The following is a 19205-nucleotide window of genomic DNA, read 5'->3' as shown; positions in this document are numbered from 1 at the left end:
CTCCAACCACAGCAAATCCCAAGGGATTGCAACCTCCATGCCGGGACATTCTTGATTCCTGGGTGGTAGTGAAAGGAAGCCCTGATGTGTGGCACAGGGAAGGTCTTGTGACACTGACTTCTTGCCCATCTTCCAGGGTGCTATGGGGCACGTGTCTAACCCTTACTCCTCCTGCACTTGTGCCCCAGTGGAAGGTGATGGTGGAATGTGGGCTTCCCTCAGCCAAGGTGACCTAGTCCGTACCCTGGAGCAAGGCCGTGAATGCAAGGCTGGGCGAAACCCAGGGGACCGGGGTGAGGAGTGGGCAGCGTGGGCGTAAGAACCATGTGTGAGCAAACTCCAAGCCCTCAGCATGTTTTATTGTGCTGTCAGATTTCACTTATAAAACATGAATTTGAAGATGAAATTATCAAGAATTCTGTGATGGTAACTCCAGAGCACTAAATTCTGAGTGCAGAGCTCTTTGTGACTACAAGTTGCACGACCACAAAGCCAATCTAACTGTCACTATAGAAATTTATTCTGATGTTCAGATTGTCCCACATTTGGCCAGTTGGAGCCCCTTCAAACTGGCTACTCTGTCCTTTTTTTTAAAAAAAGGTATACTTTACTTTTTACCCAGGGGAGAGTGCAGCCACAGTCCCCCACTACCGCAAATTATGCAGTCGAGTTTCCCACATTTGGGGGAATAATCACAGGGGTCAGTGCATTCGAAGTGCAACGGATGTGCTGGGAAGACCACTTGCTCAATCACGGTATCTCTCCAGGTGAGTACAATGTCTTTTTAAAAAACATGTTTATTTTATACATGAAAAGTAATATTAGACATTATCTTGAAGTTATGTTCAGTTTAACAAATACAAAACAAGACTTCTAAAAATTACAAGTAGGTATAAAATACTTAAGAATATACTTTGACAAACACAGTGTTCAGAGTGGTTGTTTTTGAAAAATTCTGTTAATGTCGCTTAACAGCAACAACATATTCACAGTCCTAATAAAAATAGATAAGTCCTTAGCCAAGGAACAGCCCTCTCCTGGGATGGATCCCATGTCCTTTGGACTGGTGTGTGTCATTCTTTGAGCACTTCCCTACTTTCTGGCTCATCTTTTTCTCTCCTAGACCAAATACATTTTTTTCTGAAAATGGAAACAAAATTCACATAAAAAAATTCACTGTTAACCTTTTGTAGTTGTACAATCCTGTGGCGTTTACTACATTCGGAGAGTCGTGCAACTATCACCTCTATCCAGTTCAGGACATTTTCATTTCCCGAAAAGAAGCTCCTTGTGCAGTAGCAGTCACTCCATGTTCCCCATGTGCCCAGCCCCTGGCAACCAGTCTGCTTTCTGTCTCTATGGATTTGCGCCTTCTGTATGTTTCATTTAAATGGAATCAGACATGCTGAGACCCTTTGTGACTGGCTTCCTTCACTTAGCATAATGTTTTCAAGGCTCATCCATATTGTAGCGTGCATCAGCACTTCAGTTACCTCGGCTTCAGAACTCCTCAAACCCTGTACCCGTTGCATTTTGTCAAGCAAAAAATGTTTCAGCACTCAGCGCTTGCTTGGGACTCGTTGCACTTACTAGAACTTGTATGAGTCATAATGCTGCCTGCAAAAGAAAATGCTTTATCACTTGTTGCTTGCCTGCCACGAGTTCTGGGATGAATTAACGAGTGCCAAGGTACCACTGTTTATCCTTTGTATAGCGGAATAATAGTCCATTATATGTATATACCACAATTTGTTTATTCATTCATCTACTGATGGACATTTAGGTTTTTTCCACCTTTGATGATTGTAAATAGTGCCTCTATAAACATGCAGGTGCAAATATCTGTTTGAATACCTATTTTTAATTTGAGGGGCATATTTCTAGGAATGGACTTGCTGAGGCATATGGTAATTCTCTGTGTAACTTTTTGAAGATTGCCTAATTATTTTCCAAAGTGACTACAGCATTTTGCATTCCCATTAGCAAAGTACAAGGGTTCCAATTTCTCCACATCCTCACTAGCACTTATTTTTCTTTTTTAAACGATCATTTATTTATTTTTTAGAGAGAGGGGAAGGAAGGGAGAAAGAGGGAGAGAAACATCGATGTGCAAGAGATACATCAGTTGGTTGTCTCTTGCATGCCCCCAACTGGGGACCTGGCCCACAACCCTGGCATGTGCCCTGACCAGGAATAGAACCAGGGACACTTCAGTCCACAAGCCAGTGCTCAATCCACTGAGCCATACCAGTCAGGGTTTATTTTTCTTTGCTTTAAAAAAAAAGTTATGGCCAACCTAGTGGGTGTGAAGTGGTATCTCATTATGGTTTTGATTTACATTTCCCTAAAGACTAAGACATTGAACATCTTTTCGTGGGCTTGTCGACCATTTTTATGTTTTCTTTGGAAAAATGTCTATGCAAGTCCTTTGCCCACTTGTTAATTGGGTTGTTTTTCTTCTTCGTTGTTGAATTGTAATCTCCTTATATAGCCTGATACTATATTCTTATCAGGTATATGATTTGTAAATATTTTCTCCCATTCTGTGGATTGCATTTTTCCTCTGGATAGTTTTCTTTGATGTACTTTAAAATTATACATCACTTTCTCTGGGAAGTCTTGCTTTGGTGTCATTTGTCTGTGTTCAGTGGCAGGCTTTAACTTCCTTACCAGGGATTTTATCTCACGACACTGAAGTCAAGTGCTTACTAGGTCTTTCAAATTCCCTAAAGTCTTGTTCATTTTTGCATTTCCAGTACCTAATGCTTGACTCACTGAATGAATGAATGGGCCGTACCACCCCTGTCTGTTTTCTGATCTGCCTGGTAAACTCCTGGCAACAGCCCTAACTGCATGCAGAAGTGGGGAGGGCTGAAGAGGGGGATCTTCCAATTTCTTATCAGCCATTAGCAGGTGCTGCATTGTTGGCCCCCCCACATCTTAGCTGAGCAGTGACTCCAGTGCTATTTCTCTACACATCACATGGGGCCACTTTTCCTGTCTTACCCTCAACCAACAGCAGTCTGTTGGGCCTTCTCTCAACGGGGGGACATCCCTTGAAACTATCACCCTATGGTGAAATCTGCTATTCCTTACTCTGAGATCACTGTTATATCTGCCTGGAAATACTAGATTGAATGTATATTCAATGTCTGGCAATTTCATATGGTTGGTTATTCTACATGTGATTTTGTATATTAGGCACACGTCTGAGAAGCTAATTGTACTGTGATGCAAACTGTGAGTAGTTACAGATTGGAAGGATGATGGGGTTGGGCAAGTGGATGGGGGACAGCTGGAATTTGTGGTGCAATTAGAGGCAGATCAGTGAGATAGAACAGGTGAGAGAAGCTGGACTAGGGCTTCCAGTCATTTTGCTCTGTTTAAAAGTGGAATTATTTGGTTCAGAAGTGCTTTACCCAAGAGTCCATAGAGGTAGGCCCAAGGCCATTGCACAGACCTGCCCAGACCACTGGAGGAGAAATTTGTCTGCCTCTGAGTGGGAAGGAACCTGGTGCCCCAAACCTGCTTCCAGCTGCAGGTCCCAGCAGGCCCACACAAACCCTTTGGCGTTGAGAGAAGGAAGCGCTGGGGGGCAGCAAAGGCTCACAGATTTCTCCTTACTGTATTTAATTGGGGGGGGGCGCTTTTTTTTTTTTTTAACGAATTGCTCTAATACTCCTTTTAGAGTGATTTTATAATCAGAACTAGACTGCACGAGCAAAAACCCCGTTTGTCATTTTCTTTCATAAATACATTTACTTTTTCCCCTATCATTTCCAAAAATGCCAGAGCTTTCCCTCGTCCTCGAAAGGCCGTGCCCAGGCCTACTGAAGAGATGCTGGCGGGGCGGGATGGACCGTGGCAGAGCTGGACACCCGGTGCAGAGCGGGTCCTGAGGAGCCCCCCAGGGCTTCAGGAAGCCCGGGCGGACCGACTTCGCAGCTGCTCAGCACTTCTGGCGATCAGGTGGACACTGATCTGATGCCCTAAAAAACACTTTTAGAAAATAGCTTTTAGAGATTTGGCGAGGGTCATCAAACCATACGCCGCAGCGCACGGATTCTGGAGCAGTTTGTAAAAGTCACCCCGTGTCCTAAACGAAAACTTTGTCCTGAGGTTTCGCGCCTTCCAGGAAAGGGCAGTGGAGACCTGGCTGGGGCCAAAGCCGGCGAGCGGGACGTTTCCGTGGCTCAGAGGACCACTCAGCAGGTGCAGCGGGTGTGCAGCGGCGGGGAGGCGGCGCCCGCCCACCACCCGCGTGGAGTCGGAGCGGGGGAGGGGGTGCTCCCGGAGGTGACAGGAGGAAGCGGGAGGTGGAGGGTGAAGAGGAGGTCCCGCCCCACCTCGCTCTCCTTTACGGGAAGTGATGTGGGGCCAGACGGAAAATACCCGCCAAGGACCCAAAAAAAGGACGGCAGCAGGTTGCCGCAGTGTGCAAGGAGGCAGAGCAGCGTGGGGACAGCGGGCTGAGCCAGGTGAGGCAGGCGGCTCCTCTCAGTCGCGGAGGCGCGCTCGGGCCACCTGCGCCCGCCAGGTTCCGCTTCATCCCACAGGGCTGAGCCGGGCAGCGGGCGACCCCCGCGTCTGACCCTGGGGCTGGGCTGGAGGCTGCGGCTTCTTCTCTTCCCGCCTCTGGGCGGCTGAGCTGGCCAGAAAAGTTGCTTTGCTTCTCCCAGACCCTGCATGGCCATCGCGCAGACCCCACGATGACAACCGCTCGGGATGGGGGTCTGCTTTGGCAAGAGGTGCGAATGCAGTGTAGTCCCAGGTTGGGGTGGGGGGCTGAGGTCATCTGCGGATGACATCCGGGGGCGAGGGTCCCCATCAGAGGGGGAAGAAACTTCACTGGGAGGAGAGAAGGAAGGTCCCAGGCCTCCAGCACTGACCTCTAGTTCTTTCCTCCCTCTTGGTGTTTTCAGTTGAATTATTGAACATTTTTACACCACCTTTGTTGGTCTGGGTGTGGACAGCAAACTGGAGGGGTGGGAGACAGTTCTCCCTTCTTCTGTCAGTCAGACAGAACACTCTACCTGGCAGCCAGGTCCTCAGGTAGTGACTGGTTTTAGTACTGATGTGATGACAGATTTCAGTAACTATTGCCAAAGGCTTGTCTTTGTCCCAACTGATCATGGATTAAATGAAGGCCTGAAGAGAAGGAAATCTTGTGAGCCCTTGACTTTGCCACTGGAACCAGCCTCTGGTTCCTGCTGGCCACCTGGCCACATGGCCTCAGAATGTTCTGCCACAGGGTTCTCTTCCTTAGCTCTGTGGGCTAACAGCTGTTTTTCCCCTACTGGCTGGATTCCCTCTTTATGGTTGGCTCATCAATCATATGTTGGGAGGGGTGAGGAGTATTATGTCCTAAAAAGTTTTCTGTAATTATTGCTAATTTAATTCATTGGTGCTTCACTGTTCCTGTTCCTTTTTTATTTTTGTTCTCCTTCTTAAAAACTTGCTTGGGGTGGGGCACAGTCTGGAATACAGGGTTTCTCCAGATGGTTGGAAATGAATAAAGGTTAATATAATGCTGAAAGAACTTGACTGAGGATCATTCTCTTCTGTATTTTATGTTGCTTTTCATTCACACTTTCTTCCTTTCCTTCTTTCTCCCTCCCTCCGTCCCTCCCTTAGTTTTCATGGCCTGCTTTGATTTGAATTTTAATGAAGTATAATCAATTTATTTATTTTTGTTACTTATGCCTTTGTGTCAAATCTTAGAAAGCATTGCCAAATGTAAAGTCATAAAGATTTATGTCTGTTTTCTTCTAAGAGTTTTATAGTTTTAGCTTTTACATTTCAATCTTTAACCCATTTTAATTTTTATATACAGTATGAGGTTGGGGGCCAACTCTCTCCTTTTTCATACTGGTATCTAGTTCTCCTGATACCATTTGCTGAAAAGGCTATTTCTCCCCCTTTGAATGGTCTTCGTGCCTCCGTTGAAAAGCAATTGACTAAAAGTAAGGGTGTATTTTTGGCCTTTAAATTCTACCCCGTTGATCTGTATGTGTTGCTCTTCCTACTCTTATTCTAGTACCGTACTGCTTTGATTACTGTAGCCTCGTAGTAAGTTTTGAAATTGAGAAGTGTGAGTCCACTTTGTTCTGTTTTTCAAGATTATTCTGGCTATTCTGGGTCCCTTGATTTCCATATGAAATTTAAGATCCTCCACTTCTTCTCAATTTCTGTTGCCATGGTTTTATAATAGATGTAAGAGTTTTGGAGTGGGCAACAATCTGTAGGAACCAGACTCTTGATTTTTCCATCTCAGACCTGCTTTTTCCTTAGTCTTCCCCATCTCAGTCAATAGCAACTTCATTTTTTCCAGATGCTTGGCTAAACACCCAGGAGTCACCCCCGGTTCTCTTCTTTCTCTCATTTCCACATCTAATACCTCAGAGAATCTCATCGGTTCTTCTCTGAGAGTATATCTAGGATAATAACCATTTCTCAGCACTTCCACTGCCACCATCAAGTACCTATCATTTCTGTCACCTGGGTCACTGCAAAAGCCTCCTACAGGGCCCTCCTGCTGCCACCCTCACCACTCTACAGTCTGTTTTCAGCACAGCAGCTGGAGTTATTCACTCCACTGCTCAAAACTCTCCAATGGCTTTTTACCTCAGAAGAAAAACAAAGTCTCATCATGGCCTACAAGGCCTTACATGTTATATGGCTTCATCTTTTATTACCCTCTCCTTCGCTTACTCTGCTTTAGCCAAGCATACCTCAGTACCTTTGCACTTGCTGTTTTCTTTGCTTGGAGTGCTCTTCCTTCAAATGTCTACACGGCTTTCTCACTCATTTCTTTGAGGTCAAAAGTCATTTCTGTATTATATGCCTTTTTGAACCATCCCATCTAAAATAGCATCCCTCACCCCTCCCATCATTTTCTTCTCTGTTACCTTGCCTTATTTTTCTTTAGAGTATGAATAATACTGTCATAGTGCTCCCTCTCTTTCTCTCTCGGTCACACACACACACACACACACAGTATTTGTCTCCAACTGATAGACTATAAGCTCCACGAACGTCAAGAATTTTTCTTGTTTACTTTGGTGTGCACAGCATTTAGAATGGTTTATAGCAAATAGTAAGCACTCAAAAAATGTACTGAATGATTGGAAAGGGAGTGGGAGACTGAGGAATGGATATCGCTGTGCTATTTCTTCCTTACCATTCCTTCCCATTTTATGTAAGAGAAGTAATGTCCATGGTTACACTAACATCCAAGTCTCTTTCCTTCTATCGTCCTGTTTTCCCTAAGATAACAACCTTACCCTCCTTGGAAAGGGAGAGGTAAAACAATAGAAAGGTGAGGGCTCTGTTCTTCCCACAGTGGTAGCGCAGAGCCCTCTTCTCTGTAGCCTGGATAGCTTGGCGGGGGGGGGGGGGGGGGGGGACATTCAGCGCCTGTCCCCAGTGATTCCATCTCTTGTGCTGGTCTAGGGAGAGAATGAAATGCCTTGGAAATTCAAGAAATAGAAATTCATTTCTTCATGAATACTTTCTACTGTAGTGAATTAATCTTTCTGTGGCATCTAATTGAAATTGCCATCTTGGAAACCCATTTAACATTTAATTAAATGGCGACTCTAGACTGTCAACTATTCATGTGTATTGTTGAGAGCTAGACAATTATAAGCATTGCTAAGCAGAAAACCTCTTGAAGGTCACTAGAATGGATAAGGAAGAGAAACAAATCGTCATCTGAAATAAGCTTATCAACAGGAGACAGACAGATAGTTCCTCCTGAACCCAGAGCAAAACTCCTCCAGAGCTCAGAGCTATGCAGAGATAACAGCAACTCCTGCTTTTGTAACTTGCTTGCTTGCTTCTCACTGTATAAAAGAGCTAGCCTGTGAGCGTTTGGCGCGGCTCTCATCTGCAGCTCTTCTGAGCAAGTGTCTCCGGGACACATCGAGAGTCCCCCCCTGCGCAGGTTAAAAGAGTTGGCCATTAAAGTAACATCTCTGTAAACGTCCTGAAAGTCTCCGAACATCTGTTTCTTGCGTCAGTGGGTGCAACATGTATGTCCTTATTTCCAGGGCAGATTGTAATATCCTGGAGGCCGAGCATGACTTCAGCTCCTTTTTGAGTTTCATCCTGCAAGGTGTCTTAGACAAAAAGGGGTGTTCAGTAAACTCTTGCTAAGTGTACCAGTAAGTTCATGAACAAACCTGGATTTATTTTCATCATTGGAAACTTCTAGTCCCCACATTTAATTTTCCTTAGCCAATACCTGCAAGTCCCCCTCCTGCTGCTGCTGCTGCTGCTGGTGGAGCAGTATTGGCCGCAGTTGAGTGGGCTTTCCTGCTGCTCTTTCCCAGTGATAATTGAATGAATTGACCTGCAGTGTATGGTGATTAATCTATGTTATTTTTAAAATTGAATCTGCCTTCCATTGTTATTTAAACTTATCTTGGAATGTGCCCTTGTATCTTCACTGCAAAGTGTGAAAAATGATTATTTTTACATATATATGAGATATATATTCCTAGTAAATCATAGGTTTGATAGATTTGTTGTTTCAAGAACAAAACAGGGCTTGCATGTGTAAGTGCGCGCCCCCATTGCACTAGATGGGGGGAATCCTTTCATCTCATGTGTGTGTATCGGATCACCATGGTGTATGCTTTAGATAACTTACAATTTTAGTGTTATTTAAAAAAATAAACGATAATTTTATATGTCAGTTATACCTCAACAAAGCTGAAATTTAAAAAAAAAAAAAAGGTGAGCCCCTAAGAAGCAAGATTGTCTTGCCATTGTTAAAATAAGGTTGCCTTCTGAAGAGAGTGATTTTTCCCTTTCACCACCTCCGCTTTTTATGCTTTGTGCTGTTTTTGCTTGGGTCATATTTATTCCTCTGACTCTTGGTCAGGAAGCTTGTGTTTATGATCTGGTTTCCCTTAGGCTGATTACCTTGGGAGCAGACAGGAGCTCTGAGTTGGAGGAAGAGACAGAGGGTGCGTAATTAACTTGACGTCAGTAGGGCGAGATGTGGGGAGCGGCGGGCAAGCAGCGTGTCTGGCCTGCGGTCTGCCCATGCTGCACAGGAGGCACGCCACGCTCTTCTTGTGCGAGTGAGGTCTGCTGACACTCATTTTATTTACAGCCTTGTCTACTCGAGAGGAATGTTGAAAGTTGCTCCTCCTTTCCTATTTTTTTGTCTCTATCCGTGCTTCTCTTGAGAAGGTCTCCCATTTTGTGCCTCGGCCACCCTTAGAACCACCCTCATGTACAGAATCAGACTTCTGGTTTTTAAAATTGAACTTGTAATGTGGGGTCAGAAGTAGGGTACAAGATTCAGCAAAAAAACCATTTTGGATAAACAATGAATAATGTTTTACTGTAAGTATGTTACATGCAGTATTTGGGATGTATTTATATGAGTATTTTTAAAATGTTTATTGTTTTTATGAAATGCAAATTTAACTGTGTTTTGTGTAAATCCACATTACTGCACAGGAAATGCATCAATTATAATAGTGTTCGTAGAATGACTGAGCGATTGCCCATTTTGGTGACTGCATGTGTCCATCTTAAGGAAGGAGAGAACTTGTAAATTCAAAAAGTATTAGAATGAGAAAGAAGCTGGAGAAGATTCAGTTTTGCTCTGGATTTTCGTAGTGAAGGGAATTCACATGCAGAGACGTTAAGTCACATTGCAAGATCACACAGTGGCAGAGCCAGAAATGGAACTCTAGGCCCTGTGGTCGCTCTGCTGCATAATGTCTTCTCTTAAAAGATCATGTATAAGGTGCTTATGTTTTTGTGTTGACTCTTAATTAGTTTTGTTGCCACCCTCACGTGATTACTCTGGTATCATGCTGTCCTCCCAGTCCCCAGATCCAATATGTGACAGGCAAAGCCACTCTCAGCAGACACCCTTGATTTTTCCTGCAGGCCACGTGACTATCAAAAGCTACCACTTGGTTATAATCCCTGTAATGATGCCAAAAATCCTGTCGTTCTTTCAACGTGTTTTTATTCCTTTTAAGGTCTTGTTAATATATTTATTCCTTTTGAATTTTTATTGTAGGATGCTTTGATTAAGGTGGACTTACTGAGCATAATTTCAGAATAGACAAGTACTGTATTATCTTATTGAAAGCCTGCTTGCTTTGCATGGCCCATTCCTATGAAACTCCTCATCCTTCTGTATTTTGGTAGAAAAAAATGTGGAAAATATGTGGTAAGGGCCCATGTAGGTAGATAGGTATATATGACTTGCCCTTTAGAGATGGGTCCTTATAAAACAGTGGGTTATTTTATTATTATTTTAAAGTCATTTGTATGTATTTAAGTAGTCTTGGAAATGAACATAGCTTTGTTCATATAAAGTCTTACCAGCTGCCAGGTTTAAGCATAATAATGGAATTGGTTGCCAAGAGACTACGAAAGCTGTTGGTTCTTATTAACTTCAGTTCAACTTTCCTGCTCTGATCCTACCACCTGGGTGGCCAGTCAGCCGACCAGTCTTATCTGGGTTGGCTGGTTATGTATCCGCTGTGTATTTGTATCATTAAAAACAAAGACAGGGTCTCAGTCAGCTAACTGAAGGTGATGGTGACGTGTTTCTATTCTTGCTGTGCCACTTCTGACATGGGAGGAATGAGACATATGGAAGCAGGTCATGTCTTAAGTGTTCGTTTGAGATACCTAAGAATTTTTAAACATAATCCACAGTTGTGGTCAGGATTTCTTCGTTTCTTGCAATGTGTGATTGTTTTTCATGATGAATCATACCACTACAAGGGAATGACCCCAAGAATGAGAAAAAGGGTTCAGCAGCCCTTGGAAAGATAACGGTATTGTCCTTCCAATTAGATACTGGAGACCAAATGTGGTCCAACAAGCTGCTGGCTGTTTCTGTCTGAGCCTCTGCCATCAGGGACAAGGCCAGCTCTCCATCGCCCCCCCTTCCCACCCACCTCTGCCTCCCTACAGAGGGCTGGGAGGCCAGTTGTGCTATTTCCTTAGGGAGTGACTTAACCCTGTGTTCCGGAGCTCCTGCTTGATTACAGAGGAACCGACATGCCTGGGAAGTAGTAGCCTGCTTTTTAGTCTCTAATATTGCTGATAGTTAACTATGTGATATTACACCAGCGGTTCTTAATTGGGCCAGTGTTTGACCTCCTCATTCTCGGGGACCATTTGGCAACATCTGGTGACATTTTTGATTGTTACAACTGGGGCGTTACTATTGGCATTTAGTCAGTACAGGCCAGGAGTGCTGCTAACACCCTACAATGCCCAGGACAGCCTGTCAAGATAAAGGATTATCCTGCCCAAATGTCAGTGATGCCGAGGCTGAGAAACCCCGCCTTAGACAAATCACTGAACCTCTCTGGCCTGCAGTCTCCCGCGTTACACATTCTCTCCATCGCATACAGTTACTAAGCCTAACTGTGCTACTGCTGTCTTTCTAATCTCTCCCTCACCCCAGTTCTGAGTCATTAAATGTGGACTGAGAGCCACTGGCCTCAGGGATCGTGTGGAATGAGGTCCTTGTGGAGCGGTCAGGTTGGCCATTTCAGAGGCGTGGGCCCTGTGGGGACAGCCTGTCAATAGGGAGTGAGAGCCGAGCGGTAATACCTCTCTGCCCTGTGATTCAGTGTGGGTGGGGGAGCCTGCCAGAAAGCGCAGAGTGTTGTGACTGAAGGGTTGGCGGCTACATTCCTCAGAGACCTGTACTCTCAGCCCCTCAGGCGGTGGGCTCGCAGATGACCAGGAGGGTCTACTTCCTAGAGACCCCTGGCCCCCGCACCCTTGTGCCAGAGGTGCCTCAGACACCAGAGTTTCCCCAGGAGGTAATGACTGGGCAGTTTCTTCATTAACACCCCATTTCCTGCTTAACTGGAGCCTCTCTGGGAGATTAAAAGTCAATGACAAAAACCCCTACCCTGAGTCATTAGCCCATTTTGCCACTTAGATTAGGAAACCTCATTTATTCCACTTAGAGCATCACGCAGTTTAAGAGCTAGCAGGCACCTTAGAAACCACATAGTCCAGACCCCCTGGTTTCGAATCAATTACCCATGGCTAACTGATGGCAGAGAAGCTGTTAGAAGACAGGTCTGCGGATTCCCCACTGTGTTATTTTTATATCCTTACGCTAACATTTCTTGATTTTAACCAGGTGTAAGAGGGGCAATCTAAAATTGTGTTGTTCTGTTGTTCAAAGGAAGTGACTTTCAGATGGAACTTCACTAGCAACCAGTGTCTCTTGAACCCTTCTGAAATATCACAGGAAGTGAAGCAAGTGGGTTATGGTGTCACCCATGGTAGAGCAGCCCAGAAGTATCTTTGCACCCGCTGTGGCTGTGCGCCAGGTACCAGTTAAAGGCCATTGTTTCTTGCCTGTATTGCTGCTTTTCTGGCGCCATTCTAGCCTCTGTCATTTATCCCTCCCCACAGCCCATTCTTCACACAAAGCCAGTGATGTTTAAAAAATATAAATCAGATGATATCCTCATATCCTTCTTCTGTTTAAAATTCCTCAATCGCTTCCCACTGCAGTTGCTGTGACATCTAATCGTTCTAACCTCGGTCTGTGAGGGTCTGTGGTGTGAGCCCCGTTGGCCTCCATGACCTCCTCCGCTCATTCCTGGGCCTCCATCTTCCAGCCTCATCTGCTCCCTTCTGCTCCTTGGAAATGCCAAGCTCATTCCTTCCTCAGAGCCTTTGCGCTTGCCCTGAACTTGTTCTCAATGCGTTTCCTCCAGATCCTCACCTGGCTGGTCCCTTGACCTCATTCAGATTTAATTTCAAATGTCACCTCTAAGAGGCCTTCTTCCACCACTGCCTGGAAAGCAGCCGTCTAGTTGCTCTCCTATTATTGTGTTACTGTCTTCATAGCACTTATTACTGTTGGGAATTATTTTATCTTTCTGATCTCTTTTTTATTGTGTGTCTCTTCTTGCTGAAATGTTTTTGCCCTGAGGGCAGGGACTTTGTTTTGTGAACCACTATTTGCTTAGCACCTAGAACAATGCCTGGCACGTGGAAGATGCTAAGTCAATGAGTAAGTAAGTGAGCGGATGGTATTAGAGGAGATTGCTTGACAAATTTAGTCCTATGTAATTCTTGATTTGTCTTACACATTGGACTTTATTTCATTTTTTAAACTAACACCAGAATGCCAGTTCATTGATACATGAACAAAGGAACTGTTAAGGTGACTTGTTTCTTTGCTTTGTACTCACTCCCTGCAGTTAAAAGCTCCATGGGAAGCAAATGAAAAAGGAGAAGGCAATTTGGTAAGCACAGGCTCAGGGCACAGGGACCTAGAAATCAAAAAGACTGGAGAGCTCTAATGCTGGCAGAGGCCTGAAAGATCGCCATGGCAATGGTTCTTTAAAACTGGCTGTCCAGAAAAATCACACAGGGAGGTTTTACTTAAAACATACACCGCCCCCAACACATTTTCAGTCTCTGCTTTGGAGATTCTTACTTTTTAGGTTTGGTGTTAGGCCTGGGGAATCCATGTTCTTTAAAGTGTTGCTGTAGGGCCTGATAGAGCACAACCAGGTTTAGGAACCAGCGACCAAGCCCACCTGTGTTCCCGGGTGAGGAAACTGAGGCTCAAAGGAATCATGTGCTTCACTCAGGGCCACACATCTAGTGAGCTGGCAGATGGCACTCAACTTTCCCAGTCTTCTCTCTGTGCTTTTCAAAAAGCATAGCAAGAATGCTAAGTGAAATAAGTCAGACAGAGAAAGACAAATGCCATATGATTTCACATGTTTGTGGAATCTAAAGAACGAAATAAGCAAAGAAAGTAGAAACAGACTCATAGATACAGAGAACAGACTGATGGCCAGAGGGGAGAGGGGTTGGAGGTCTGCATGGAAGAGGTAAAGGGATTGAGAAGTACAAATTGGAAGAGAATAGTCACGGGGATGTAAAGCACGGCATGGGGAATATAGTTGGTAATACTGTAATAACTATGTGTGGGGCCAGGCAGGTACTTGAAATATAGGGGGGACCCCTCTGTAAAGTATGTGAATGTCTAACTATTATGCTGTACACCTGAAACTAACACAGAATCATAGTGAATATAAACTGTAACTGGAAAGAAAAAAACCCATAAAACAACTATTGTCTGGAACAGAGGCAGCCCAGCCTTGGAAATTGTTGGTTTATTACTTTTTTCTATGTTTACATATAACTAACCAGTCTGGTATCAAACAGGAAGGAAATGCATACAGCATAGTTTTATTTTTTTATTTTTATTGCCAAGCATCAGATCAGTTAGATGTTAGATCTGGGGGCTGTGGGGTGATGATAAAAGTGTGGTTCTGGGACCAGCAGAGTCAGCACTATCTGGGAACTTGTTAGAAATGCAGATTCTCAGCCCCACGCCAGCCCAACCGAACCTGAAACTCAATCTGTTTTAAACCGTCCGGATGATTCTGAAGCACAGGGAAGCTTGAGAACCACCGTCCACCAGGACATTTTACAAGCCTACCATTGGTTAGAGCTGCCAGCCTCGGCCTTTTAGTTGGTGACTCATTAAAGCTGAGGCTTTAATGTAAGCCAGCCACCTGCTCTCCTTGGTGACATTTATTCAAAACAGACTATCGTTATGAATCTTCATTAGAATACCATGCGCACAACGAAGGAGAGGGATGGAGTAATAGTATTGCACATCTGCAGTGTGCGAGGCGCCACGCTTAAGGCTATTACTTGTTACTTCATTTAATCCTCACAATCTGCGATGGAGATATTGTTGTCCCTCTTTTACAGATTTGGGATCTGAGGCTGGTGGTGGTTAGACGTGGTCTTCCTACAGGTCATTTGCCCATCTACCTGTACATTTTGCTGTTTTCTCCCCAGAGCAGCTGCTGTCAGACATTGTGCATAACCAAACCCTCTCGGAAGCTTGTAATAAATGTAAATGCCTCAGTCTCCCTCTCAGAGATCCAATTCAGAGGCCTGGATGGAAGTCAGGACTTCGGGTTTTCATCAGGGGATCACCTCAGGCGATCCTGCTGCCAGTGGCATCAGGCCACCCTTGGAGAGATTCTGTCCTGAATCCGTTTATTCTTGCCCCAGTGGTTGGACCAGATGACCCTCAAAGCTTCTCTGAGGGTCTGTGGTTCTTTAGAGTTTCAGGCTCCCAGGCCTTGGGCACTGGGGGGCAGGGGGCACGTTGGCAGAAGAAATATGAGCGTGGGAGGAGGCAGCTTGGGAGCCTAAATGGAGATGTGTCTTCTATGCCTGGCTGCCCATTCTCTCTCTGCTGCCTCTTGGAGGGTTCCCAGGCCATGTTTCGGCTTTGAGTAACTTGTGATCCTTTCTGTTACCTACCCCTAATTGTGCGAATTTCCTTACAGCAACTTCACCCTGGTGTTGTCAGGGTGCACAGAAGTGAGCAATTTTCTCCAGGCTGTAGGTAATATCTATCGAGTACTGAGATACTTCAGCTTTTGAGGTCAGAAGTGGTGTTTCATCTGTTTGATGATAAGAGTCTGTATTTTTCAGGGACAAAATTGACATATTTAGTGAATCAGTTGTCAGTCCATTAGGAGACAGTGATTTGGTGTCATTATGAAGGAAAAAATTGAGATGCAAATTTTAAAGAGAATTTCAGGTATCGTGCCTGGTATCCTTCTTTGTGAGGTGGCGTCTGATTTCTGTCCAAAAGTTTAGAAGCAGCTACTGACATAAATACTCTAAGACTTACATTTTGTGAAAAAGATACACGTACTAAAAAGCTTGTGGAAACCTACTAGGCCTTTGCCCAGTGTAGAAGTCAGCGATGTTGAAATATTAAATTCCTTTAATATCCTGAAACCAAGTGTGTAGGACAAGGGTGGAAATTCACATGTGCAAACGTTTCAGCTGGCCAATAAGAAAATAACGCAGGTACGGGCTAGGTTTCTAAAAATAACTTGTTTGCCACTGATGTTAGAGTTGACAATAACTGAGTACAGTAGCTGGAGCTGCCGTTTATTGAGACTTTACTGTGCATCAGGAATTATATACAAAATCCTCTCATTTGTTCCTCAACAGACTTTCAAAGTAGATATAATCCTTCATGTCACAGATGATGGAACAGGCTCAAAAGGGTTAAGTCCTTTGCCCAGCACTGAGGCTGGGGTTTCCAGGGATTTGGGGCTTCTGGGGGGCACGGGGATGGCTGGTTACTCTGAGTGTCGCCCAGCTTCCTGCCCCACACTTGGTAGCGAGGAGGTAAGCTCAGGGAGTTCTGAGTGGTCAGACCGATGGTTCATGCGTGGAAACTTGCTGATTGGCCTCACAGAGAGCCCTTCAGAATATTTCTTGGTGCCCATTTTCCTTCATTTACACACAGTTCTAAGGAGCTTGGTCGTGAGGTTTCCAGGTGCCTTGTCTATTAGAAACTGCACACTGGAAGGGGAAAGGGGTTACTCTAGAAAGGCACCCTGATTTCCAAGGTGAGGGACAGCCAACTGCCTGACAGAGAAGGCGTGGGCAGGGAGAATGAAACATGAACTAATAAAAGACGAAATCAATACAGAGGCCAGGAGGCATTCATTACAAGGGCAAACATATCTTAATAAGAAGAGCTATTATCGAACATTTATTATGTGCCAAACACTGTTTTAAGTCCTTTATAGGTATTAAGTTATTAAATTTAATTAAATAATTGAATTATGACAAAATAATTCTGTTACTGTCCGTTCCACAGATGAGGAAACTGAGGCACACACAGGTTAAGTAACTTGCTGGAAATCACACAGCCAGTGAGTGGCAAAGCTGAGGTTCAAAGCCAGACAGCCTGTCTCCAGAGCTCGATCCTCAACATCCTGTTTCGTGTGGGTTCCAGAGTTGGAGCACAGCAAGTTAGGGATGTTCGTTGTGATGTCCTGAATTATCTGAAAAAAAAAATTGAAGTATAGGCATTCCACTTTATTTTGTATTATTTAATTGTAAGGATTTTATCAAGGTCATACATGGATATCGATCTACAAGGCATGTTGAAAAAAAAACAGTCGGAGTCCCCTCCCCCAGCTCACTTCCTGCTCCCCAGTCATCCGCTTTCAATACTTGCAGTTGACTCTAGCTGGTAGTTACAACCCCTGTCTCTAAATGACACAGTTTTTTTTCTGTGGTCAATTTTATTTTGTTTTAGGCATTGCCGAGCGATACTTTATTATGGAAGGAGAGAATTTTAGCTTGGTTCTCTGCCTACCCCGACCACCTGTGCATACCATTTCCTTCTTCCCACAGTACATCATAGTTTTAGTTAGATCAATACGTTGTTGGCTTCTTTTTATCTTCAGGCCTTCCGTCCAGGGTTGGGCAGATTGTCCAGAGAAGATCATTTGCACACCAGTTTGTGGAGGATGCCTGCATTCTGGAAGTCATTGCCTAGGTGGTCAGCGGGGTGAGGGGTTTGTGTCAATATTTACCATGTAACTTCTCACTGCCTTTCTCTCTCTCCACTGCCGGTTGCTATGCCTCTGAGAGCCTTCAGGAGTCTGACCCACAGAGTTCTCTGCAGAGAATAAATTTTCATCCTCTACCAGAGCTGGAGGAGTCGCAAGGCTGGGATCTAAGCATACTTCCACCATGTTTAGCCCTGACTTTACCCTGCCCCACCTCCAGAGGTGTTTGGGGCTATGAAGGCCTGAGCTTTTCTGGAGGTTCTGCGATGAGCTGTTTTTTGGCTTTCCCTCCTGGCAGATCAGGTGTCAGCTTTCCTGGTCTGCTAATAGGTTACCTCCTGTCCGTCTACTTTCTAACTTCCAATATTTTATTGCAGTTATTTTCACTCACTCTCTTTATCCTTGTAAGTTTATGTCTAAATGAAATAAAATTCCCTGTATTGTTACAGTAGTGAGATTTGGCCATCTTTATCCTGAAGTCTGAAGGACATTTTAGAAAACTTTCCATGTAAAAGAGTCAAAAAATGTTTTGTTGCTCTACTAGGAAGGCCGATAGTTCTGTGGAAAATGGGGTTGCCCAAATTTTACTTGCTATTCAAAGTATAGTTCTAGGAATAGGAGCATCAGTATTACCTGGGCATCTGTGGGCTTGTTCAAAATGCAGATTCCTGGACACCGCCAGTCCTTCTGAATCATAATTAGCATTTTAACACAACCCTAGGAGAGCCCTATGCAAGCTGAAGACTGAGAAGTGCTAATATGAAACTTTATCCCACTTCTGTAATTAGACTAAGCTAATACTAATGGACTTTAATCTGACATTTAAAGATCTTGGTGCATTCCTGTACTAAATTATCCTCCAAATTCTGGAGGTTGCTGTGAGATAATAAAGAGGAGTATGTAAGTTTTCATGAAAAGGCAGCCTTATCCCATTTATACATCTGAGTCGGCAACAGATGTATAACCGTGTTACCGCAAGAGATGTCAGAGTGGTTATGCTCTGACTTTTGTAGTCGCCCACAGTTCTTTGGGTTGGTGATGGTGTCACAGAACAGGCCGTGCAGTTGCAGAGTCAGTGGGGTTCTGCTGCTTACCGCCTGCAGCGAAAACTCTGGAGTCAGAAGTTTGGTGCAAAAGGAAAAGGGCTTGTTTATTTAAAGGCTCTACAGTTTTGGAATACCGGCAGGTTTCTCCCTTAGAGCCCCGCTAGCTTTAAAACACCCAAAGACTCAGAATCCCTCTGCCAGGCCAGTTTGAAAAATTGCGTGGAATCCCCTTTCTTATATTAAAGTACTGTGCTGTAGCCGGGTCTGGTGTGGCTCAGTGGATTGAGTGCTGGCCTGTTTGATTCCCAGTCAGGGCACAGGGCTGGGTTGCCGGCCAGGTCATCAGCTGGGGGCGTGGGAGAAGCAACCATTTGATTCTTCTCTCCTTCCTTTCCCCTCTCTCTAAAATAATCAAATAAAACATAATAAAGTGCCATCCTTTGGGGAATGCAGATGTCTGCAGCATGATCAGTCAGGCAGCTTAGCTGGTTCCCACTTCGGCCCCAGGCGTCTCTCACATGTCCATGCCAGAGCCCCGCGCAGTCAGTGCGGTGCCACCGCTGTCTGTGCGGGAGAGTGCCGGCGTCCACTGGCCTCAGGATCTCAGACCTGTTGTGGCCCCCTAGGCTAGCCAGGGAAGGGGAAAAGCCATTTGTTTCCCTGTGCGCTGCATTTTAAAGACTTGGCCCAGAAACCCATGTGCGACAGAAAGAATGACTTTTTCATCAATGTGCACCAACGTCTGCCATTTTTGCAGCTCCCCAGTGCCTTTGAC

General features: G+C 44.7%; 1 protein-coding gene across 3 annotated transcripts in view; it reads left to right on the top strand.

Moving 5' to 3' along the window:
• Positions 1-4188: 4188 nt before the first annotated feature.
• The window catches only part of RAB27A (RAB27A, member RAS oncogene family), a 65955-nt gene continuing 50938 nt past the window's right edge, over positions 4189-19205 (top strand). Inside the window, exon 1 of one of the 3 annotated variants that reach the window (XM_053928829.1) lies at positions 4189-4212. The gene's annotated coding sequence lies outside the window, so the exon portion shown is untranslated. Of the gene's footprint in view, positions 4213-4328; positions 4479-4564; positions 4749-19205 lie in introns of those variants that run through there. The other 2 variants (XM_024568317.3, XM_045201965.3) reach the window with 2 other exon arrangements.

Source organism: Desmodus rotundus, chromosome 7 (assembly GCF_022682495.2).
Source record: "Desmodus rotundus isolate HL8 chromosome 7, HLdesRot8A.1, whole genome shotgun sequence".
In the NCBI taxonomy this organism is placed as follows: Eukaryota; Metazoa; Chordata; class Mammalia; order Chiroptera; family Phyllostomidae; genus Desmodus; species Desmodus rotundus.
This window is presented reverse-complemented; position numbering and strand designations above follow the sequence as displayed.